The sequence below is a fragment of the Mauremys mutica genome, chromosome 15, assembly GCF_020497125.1.
Source record: "Mauremys mutica isolate MM-2020 ecotype Southern chromosome 15, ASM2049712v1, whole genome shotgun sequence".
Classification (NCBI taxonomy): domain Eukaryota; kingdom Metazoa; phylum Chordata; order Testudines; family Geoemydidae; genus Mauremys; species Mauremys mutica.
Genome location: NC_059086.1, coordinates 16,016,401 through 16,026,101, shown reverse-complemented (window position 1 = coordinate 16,026,101; position 9,701 = coordinate 16,016,401). Strand labels below are relative to the sequence as shown.

At 48.7% G+C, this 9,701-nt stretch overlaps 1 pseudogene; it reads right to left on the bottom strand.

Annotated features, from left to right (window-relative positions):
- Window positions 1–3,685: 3,685 nt before the first annotated feature.
- On the bottom strand, window positions 3,686–9,397 carry LOC123350541 (annotated as a pseudogene).
- Window positions 9,398–9,701: the final 304 nt, after the last annotated feature.

The following is a 9,701-nucleotide window of genomic DNA, read 5'->3' as shown; positions in this document are numbered from 1 at the left end:
TACCTTATCATAGAAGGCAATCAGGTTGGTAAGGCATGACTTGCCCTTGGTGAATCCATGATGACTGTTCCTGATCACCTTCCTCTCCTCCAAGTACTTCAAAATGTATTCCTTGAGGACCTGCTCCATGATATTTCCAGGTACTGAGGTGAGGTGAAGTCTGTAGTTCTCCGGATTCTCCTTCTTCCCTTTTTAAAAGATGGGCACTATATTTGCTTTTTTCAGTCGTCTGGGACCTCCCTTGATCACCACGAGTTTTCAAAGATAATGGCCAATGGCTCTGCAATCACATCAGCAACTCCCTCAGCACCGTCAGATGCATTAGATCTGGACCCATGGACTTGTGCATGTCCAGTTTTTCTAAATACTCCTTAACTTGTTCTTTCACCACTGAGGGCTGCTCACCTCCTCCCTTAGGGCAGCAGTCAGGGAGCTGACCTTGTCTGTGCAGTCAGAGGCAAAAAAAGCATTGAGTACTTCAGCTTTTTCCAAATCATCTGTCACTAGGTTGCCTTCCCCATTCAGTAAGGGTCCCACACTTTCCCTGATCTTCTTCTTGTTGCTAACATACCTGTAGAAACCCTTCTTGTTACCCTTCACATTCCTCGCTAGCTGCAACTCCAGTTGTGCTTTGGCCTTCCTTATTAAACATCTGCATGCTCAAGGAATATTTTTATACTCCTCCTTAGTCACCTGTCCAAGTTTCTGCTTCTTGTAAGTTTCCTTTTTGTGTTTAAGCTCACCAAAGATTTCTCTGGTAAGCCAAGCTGGTCATCTACAATATTTGCTATTCTTTCTGCACATTGGGCCTCAACTAGAGACCTCAGTTCCATTTCTGGGGGGTAAGGGGTGATCAGTAGGCCTTCCCTGGCCTTCCAGGCTTTCAGGAGTTTTACATGGTATGTGTGTACCTCTTTTCACTGCCCGGGTAACCAGATCTCGTAATCCATCAGCCCTACCTACCACATTACCTCAAAGGAACCTTGCCTGGTTTGGATTCAGTGAAGGGTAACAAGAGTAAGATCTGGTCTCCAGGTTCAAAGTTCAAAGTCCAGGGTCAAAGTACCTCTGTTGTACTGTCACTCTTGTGAATGTTGTGCCGGTAGTAGATTCTGTTGGGTGAAGGTCCCCATTCTTTGGAGCTGTTTGCGCAGCTGTAATACATAGTGTGCTGACCCCATGACCTGGGTTTCTTGTTCCTCACAGTTCTCCCTCAGGAGGTCAAGGCTGCATTCTGTAGAGGACCTCAAAGTTGGAGAAGCCTGTGGATGCTTGGGGGACTTCCTGCACTATGAACAACAGGGCTGGTGATAATGTGTCCCACTGCTATGGGTTGTCCTCCACAAATTTGTGTAGCATTGCCTTCTGGGTTCTGTTGAACTTCTCCACCAGCCCATCCATCTGGGGGTGGTACATCGAAGTCTTGAGGGCCCAAATGTTCAATAGGCAGCATAATTCAGCCATTAACCATGATGCCACATTGGTGCCATTGTCTGTCAATATTTCTGGTGGTATTCCCATCCTGCCAGAAATCTTCATGAGTTTGGTGGGGATTGTTGGGTGACCAGGTTGCGCATACCAAGTCACGTAGTCAACAACCACAAGGATGTAATGATATCCTGCACCACTTTTTCCAACGGTCACACTAGCTCCATGCCAGTGTGTTGAAAGGGCACCCTGATCATGGGGAGTGGGATTCCAGTACCTTTGGTATCCCCTCTGGCCCAGCTCATTAGGACTCAGAGCAGGAGGTGCAGTAGTCCTTTACCTCACGATGTATGCTTGGCCAAAAGAATCTTCACGCCACCCACTGAAGGGTCTTCTCCCTTCTCAGTTGCCCTGCCCAGGGCACCGAGTGGGGTAGGTGAAAGAGGCCTCACCACAACCTCTGTAGAATGAGCAATAGCCTGAAGTCTTCCTGGGTCTGTGGGTCTTTAACCACTTGGTAGAGGCAGACATTCCGGATATCGAATCAGAGTCCATGTGGCAGCTGAGGGGCCTCGCCTTCCTCCTAGTTTGGATTCATTGTCTGCTACAGGCCCAGTTTAGGGTCAGATCCATCCTCTGCTCCAGGAGGAAATTCCTGTCACATTCCAGCTCTGCCTGGGCTTCCTGAGTTGTTGGTAGTCTGGCACCTTGGGCAGGTTAGAGGACCCTTCCCCCGATCAGGGTTTGGCTGGTGCCCTAGTAACCCTCTCTTCATTGGCCCTTCCTTCCTCCCATTTGACTGCCACATTCCTGTAAGATTTTGCAGAACCACGGCCAGTCACACCCTAGGATCATAGGGTATGACAACTTGGGGGCTGGAGCCCAGGCCGACCTGGGAGACCTCTTCATATCTGGCGATTTCTAGCCATAGCCAGGCAGTTGGGTATGGCTGTACATCTCCATGGATTCACTCCAGGTGGATCTCTGTTCCCACTGGTTCAGGGTTTTAGATCAGGCCAGCTCAAATAAGGGTCTGGCTACACCTCGAGTTGACTAGGGATGTCACAGAAGTTCCATTCACCCGTACAGGACTCAGAGTTTCTCCAGGCCCCTCTTGTGGGCCAGGGAACCCACCACCCATACCTGGCCATAGTTACAATCCTAGTATGGGCATGCCCATTGGAAGTGTCCCTCTTGCCCACACTCATAACAGGGGTCTCGGGCCCCTCCGGCCAGCGGGTCTGCTTTTGTTAGGCTGTGTCCTCTCAGTGAGTCTTCTTCACTGGCTGGCTGGCTGGTTGCCTCTGGTTAGGGGTTGGAATAAAGGCCTGTGATCTGGGCAGGTGTCTCAGGCCTCCTGCATCAGCTTGGCAGGGCCCCATTTGGTCCATCTCTCTTAGCTGCCTGAGCTTTCCAGTTTATGGGGTCACAGCTCTGACCCGTCAGCAGCCAAATAATCCTCCATCAAGTCTAGGGCCTCAGGAAGTGTCGCCGGCTGGTGTTGCTGTACCCATTTCTCCCCTTGCCTCTTCCCAGAAGGATTTGGGTGAAATGTTCTAGGGTAGGGGTTCTCACAACAAATTTTTTGGTGGCATCACAGTGTGGCCACCAACTCTTGACGGTAGCCGCACTGACTCTTTTTCCTACAATTATTTATTTTTCACCTAAAGTTCATAAAGTAATATGCACAGATATACATCCAAACCACTTGCATCCGATGAAGTGAGTATTCACCCATGAAAGCTCATGCTCCAATACGTCTGTTAGTCTACAAGGTGCCACAGGACTCTTTGCTGCTTTTACAGATCCAGACTAACACGGCTACCCCTCTGATATCCAAACCATTGTAATTTATTTATCTATGGTTTGGGTTTTATTTATTAATTTATTTATTTTTTGCAGACTCAGTCATAAAAATAATTCACAGCTATCTCTATTCTTTACTGGACCTAACAGAATAGAAACACAAATAAGGTGCTTTGCATGTTCTTGTCGTTTTCGTTGTTTCTTTTGCTTTTGTTGTCTGTACAACAAATAAAAATTCTTTGACATAATAGAAGTCCAAATAATAATGAAAAAACATATCTGAAAATATGTCCAAATCTTTTCTTTCAGAAACAGACAAAAATCAATCTAATCCAGTAATAATGATAATAATAATAAGAAACATAATCCTATTATATTGTACTTTTTAGTAATACAGTATGATAATGAAATTAAAGTTCTGGGTTTTAACACATCCGCTGTGTGCATCAGACTACTTGCAAAAGTTCAGGAACTCTTTGAATGGAATGTCTGCAGGATCTTGGATCTCTTGTGAAAGTAGAAGGGAAGCTTCCGGGTTAACATCAGTGAGGCAGTTTCGGTAGTTGTTCTTCAGACAATGCAATGCACTGAATGCCCTCTCACACAGTACAGTAGTAGAAAACAGGGACAAGAAAAGCAAAGCAACTTTAGTGAGGGACTTGTAGGTGTCCTCAAACAGATACACGTTACTCCAGAACTCCTGTACTGTAACACTGGGATGACTGAAGCATGGTTTCATTCTTGAATCATTGCACATTTTCAGCACGAGGAACTTGAGATTGCTTAAATAAAAAGAGTCAAAGGAAGCTTATCAATCTTGCTAGGCAGTTAGTTTGTGACTGACCCATTCAACAATTCTGGTCCAGATTTTTTGGCTGCAAACAAAGGTGTACTGACAGAAAAAGTTTCCCTCACTGAAACAATTTTCAAGATTCTCCAAGTGGATACTCAGGTATTTGGTTACAGCTAAGCTGACTTTTTGCAGCACATTCTCATCCTGACAGCTGGGAAACTGACTAAGCTCATAAAAAATTAAAAATCCCATACCCAGGGCCCCCTGAATCCCCAGAGGATTCAGGGGGCCTGAGGAAAAGTAATTTTGGGGGCCCCATCCATAAAAAAAAGTTGCAATATTATAGAATACTATATTCTCATGGGGGCCCCTGCAGGGCCTGGGGCAAACTGCCCCACTTGCACCCCCACCACGAGCAGCCCTGCCCATACCTCTCGTAGGTGCTGGACAATGTCGGAGATTGTCATTCTAAATGTATTAATTATTTCAATGCTATCAAATATTGTTAGCTGGGGTTGCTGAAGCTCCAGGTTCAAGGAAGCAATCTTCAGTAAAAACTCTTTCAAAAAGAGCAGGAAGCCATGTACTTCTGGATCTTGTAGTTTTTGCAACAGTTCCAGTGGAACTTTATTCAAAACCTCAACAAGCTCTTCCTAGAGCTCAAACAGCCTCTGTACACTGTCATTAAAACTAAGCCAGCGGACTGGGCTGTATTGCAGCAGCACTTTGTGCATTTCACAGTCCATTCCACACAAGTTGCGAATCTCCCTTTATTGACACTGCTGGTGTTGACAGCACTGATGGATTTTTTTCACTATGGATTCAACCTTATCTATACTTTTCATCAGGCCAGTACAGAGGACCAGTAAGAAAAAGTGCAGTAGCTACCAGCAAGAAAATGGAGCATTCTCTCTCTCTCTCTGACTCCACCTCCGGGCTCCAGCAAAATTGAGAGTCCGGAAGTCCGGCTCCACGAATGTTTGGGGCTGGGTCTCCCCCCTGTTGCCCCCCCCCCCGCTCCTCCCCTGAGTGTGCCCTGGCCCCCCTTTGCTGCCCCCATGCACCTCCCTGGATTAGGGTGACCAGATAGCAAATGTGAAAAATCAGGACGGAGGGTGGGGGGTAATAGGAGCCTATATAAGAAAAAGACCCAAACATCGGGACTGTCCCTATAAAATCGGGACATCTGGTCACCCTACCCTGGATCCTGGAGCATAGAGTTTGTCTCTCCCCGTCCCGGCAGCTCCATGCTGCCTGGCTGCATTTACTGCCACCACAGGGTCCTAGCGCTCCCCTCCACTACTGCCAAGGCAGGCTGCCCTTCCCCCACCCTTCAGACCCTTTCATTTTCCAGTGGGACCCTCCACCGGTACAGCTGCCCCCCTGTCCGCAGTCACTGCTCTTGTCCCACACTGGGCAAGGGGCAGCCCCAGTGAGGCTACAGTGAGGGGCAGCAGCAGGCAGGAGGTGCACATGTGATGGCAGCCCCCTCCCAGGCATGGCACCCATCACAGGGGAGGCGAGGGGGATTCCTGGACCTGAGAGGGGCCCTAGGAGCATGTGCAGTGACAGTGGGGGAGTGAGTATGCTGCTGGGGGGTGGGTTGAAGGGGTCCCTACCCCAGAGCTCGCTGCTGCCAGCAAAGAGAGGGCTGGGGGGAGTCCTTCTCTCTGCCTCCAGTCCCAGGGGAGCCTGCCTGCATCCCAAACTCATCCCCATCCCTGCTCCACCCCAGAGCCCACACCCCCAGCCAGAGCCCTCATCCCCCCGCATCCCAACTCTCTGTCCTAGCCCTGAGCCTCTCCAAGACCCCAAACCCCTCATCCCCAGCCCCAGCCAGAGCCCTCATATCCCTGCACCCTAATCCTCTGCCTCAGCCCTGAGTCCCCTCCCACACCCCAAACCCCTCATCCCCAGCCACATCACAAATCCACCCCAGCCTCACCCCACAGCCCTCACCCCTGCACCCCCTCCCTCCACATCCCCTCCCATCCCCAAACTCCCTCCCAGAGCCTGCACCCTGCACCCCACCTGCATCCCAGTCCCCTGCCCCAGCCCAGGGCCTGCACCCCAGACCTCCTCCCCCACCCAAACTTCCTCCGAGAGTCTTGGGCAGGTGGGGGGGGTGGAGTTTAGGGGTGCAGAGTTTGGGCAGGGGCAGGTTCTGGGCATCACCAACATTTCTACAAACCTGCCACCCCTGCCGGCAAGAGCTGATGTGCCATACCGGGGTGTACCAGCTTCCTGAGGCAGCAATTTAAAAGGCTGGAGCCCAGGGCCCTTTAAATTGCTGCCAGAGCCTCACTGCCAGAGCCCTGGGGTAGCAGCTGTGGGGCTCGGGTGGCGATTTAAAGGGCCCAGGGCTCCTGCTGCCGCAACCGCCCCGGGTCCTTTAAATCACCGCTGGAGCCCCACTGCCGCTATCCCAGGGCTCCGGGGACAATTTAAAGGGCCAGGACTCCATCGGCAATTTAAAGGGCCTTTAAATCCCCCCATTTAAATTGCTTTAAATCCTGATTTAATGGGCCTGGGGATTTAAAGGCTCTGCCTCTTCCGGTGGAGGCTACACCCCTCCTCAGGATTCCAGAGTACTGGCAAGTCCTTTAAGTTACTTTCACCCCCGCTTTTCATAGAAGCTTTGCTGGCAAGTACTTCTTGGTAGGCAGAACAGTGAAACAAAAAAAGTTTCTGAGTGCACCTTTCTTGGAAGCAGTTCTGCAACCCTACTCATGCACTTTGCATAGCTGCTTCCCCATCAGCTGTCAAAACTCAGAGATTGTCAAAGCTAACATGGCACTCCTGCATTCTCTCCTGAACACATTAAAAACTGTGTTTGCCACTAGGCCTATCTCTGAGGCTCACCTGACATAAAACACCTTCAGAAAAACAATGGCCATCACAGTCCAAAAAGGAAACCCACATGATTACCTTGGATTCCTCATAACATCAAGGCTCCCATCTGAGCACAGACTGTAGAAAGAGCTTGCTGCAATTTTTCCAGCTATTTCATTTGGTAGAGAATTCGCCAGATCTCTTGTGCTCCTCTGTAAAGTGTCATTGCTCAGTGGTATCTCTCTGAAAAGCTTACTTTCTGGTTCTACAGACAGAAAAATTTTCTTCAGGAGTTCTCCATCTCTGTGTCTGTGCTTTCCCCACAAGTAGTGCCAAAAGTAGGCACTCAAATCTCATCTGCTTTATTCAAAAAATCTTTGAGCTGCTTCTATTGTCTTTTGAAAACAGTGTGTGCGTCATGTAACAGCTTGCACCTCTGAAACTCATCATGGTAATTCTGTTCAAGTACTCCTGCATGAGTGCTATAGTGACATTGCATTGCATGAATTTTGATTTGATGAATTTCTCTCTTACAAACAGTGCACACTGTAATTTGCTTGGCAACCAAAACAGATAGGTTCAGAAAAACAAGAAACTGCCTTTCCTACTGGCCTTGAAATGTTCATTTTTCTTCCTTCCATGTTCTGCTTTCTTAGCAGGAGCTGGCTCCTCTGAGACCATCTCTGTATCACATTCAGGGGCACTTTCTTGTGCTGATTTTTTGTAAAACTTTCTGATATCCACTCATGTTTTTAACTCTTTTACCTTCTGCCACAAACAATCTCAGCCTACTCAAATACCACAGAGTGATCTTGCTGACAATGACATTGACCAATAGCTGCTTACAGATCAACAGTAGTAAACACAGTGTGAATATGTTTTGTGATTTGAAAGGAAACCACATCTATGGATTTCAGCTCTGCCTGCACTATAGTAATAATTAGAAGGAAATGAGAGTGCATTATGGTATATGGTGTTTACAAGGCAACTTTAAAACTCTACATGTCAGTGATTGTTTTGGTGTTCCTGGTGCATAGGAGTATTTGACTTCTATATTGTGGATTTAACCAGGGCCTTATTGGTGGGTGATGTGGGCAACCACTCATGGTGCTGTGGTGGGGTGAGCGCTATGAGGCAAGGAGTGGGGCAGGCCTGGGGTGTGAGGCCACGTAAGAGACCTTGGGACAATGAGGGGAAGGCAGCGGGGCCCATGTGTGATGGGGCAGTAGGCGGGGAGCCCGGGGAAACAGAGGGAACTAGGGGCAATGGGGGCAGTGCTTAATTTGTAATGAAAGAGGTGTCAGGGCTCAAGCTGGGTAGCCAGAGAGTGGCAGCTGATGGCAGAAGCCCAGTTCTGAAGACAGGGTGGCATTGGGGTGCTAAGTGTGCTGTGAAAAGTGCAGGGCAGCATTGCCCAGGGGCCAAAGTCAATAGGATTATCCTTCTGGGTAGGGCAGTGTCATAGGTTTCACCCCCACTCTGGACTTTAGAGTACAGATATGAGGACCTGCATGTACACTTCTAAGCTTAACTACCAGCTTAGATCTGGTTTTGCTGCCACCACTCCCAAATACTGACTCCCTTCTCTGGATAGTCTTGAGAGACTTCTTCACCAAATCCCTGGTGAATCCAGATCCAATTCCCTTAGATCTAAAAAACAGGAAAAAAATCAATCAGGTTCTTAAAAAGAAGGCTTTTAATTAAAGAAAAGAAAGGTAAAAGAAAAAAAAGGTCTGGGAGACAGCATACAAGCTGATCTCACAGACAACAGATTTAAAACACAGGATGTTCCCCTGGGCAAAAACCTTAATACACACAAGAATACCCAAATTTGATTATTCCCCTAATTGCAAAAAGACAAGTTACAAAAAAAAAACCACATAAACCTATTTATTCTTTTCTAAAAATTACTACTCTGATAAGAGGCTGGTTCCTTGATCTTTTTCACTCCGGCTGAAACTGAAACTGACTCTAAAGAAAGGAAACTTTCCTCCTTCCTTTTGAAACATCTTGTTCCCACATTGGTTCCTCTGGTCAGGTGTTAGCTAGGCTAGGTGAACTTCTTAACCCTTTACAGGTAAAAGAGGCATTAACCCTTAACTATCTGTTTATGATAGGCAGTATGGCCTAGCAGCCAGGCAGGGGTTAGGCTGCCACCAGGAGTGAATTTGCAGTTGGGGTAGGGGGATCTGGGCCCCTACTCCACCAGGTCCCAGTCAGGGCCCTATCAGTGGCAAGTGTATCCGCCACTGAATCAGCAGGAATCCCTCTGAAACATGCTGACTCTGTTCCTAGCTCCACAACCAGATCAATGTCTGGTTCCCCTGGCCTACTTCCTATCCTGTCTTCTTGCCCCATAATCCATGGGTCCTCTGGAGTAGTCATTAGGTGAAGTTCCCAATAACTCCTTCCTCTCATGGGCATCTACTGACAACCAGGTATTAGCCTGGGTCTCGGTGCCTTGGCCTCTGTGCTCCGGGGCGCCGACAGCTCCTGAGCAGGAGCTTGCAACACACATCCTCTCTCCTCCTCAGTCATGGCAGAATGAGCTGTGCTGCTCCCTTTTATACTGTGGTTCAAGTTGGAGCATGCCCAGCAGAGGTGGGAGGGTGTGGCTTCTTCAGCCCTTAGTATGGGGTTAACCTCTTCCTGCCCAGTGTGGGGCAGGTATACCCCATGACAGATGGCCTCTCCTCATTGCTCACACTGAATCTGCTCCTGGGTTTGTCTGTTGCAGAGAAGTTCTCCCTGGATGGCTCCCCAAGCCCTGTGGTTGGAGTAGTTGGCCAGGATGTGGTGTTACCCTGCCAGCTGTCACCCCCGGCCCGGCTGCCCAGCATGG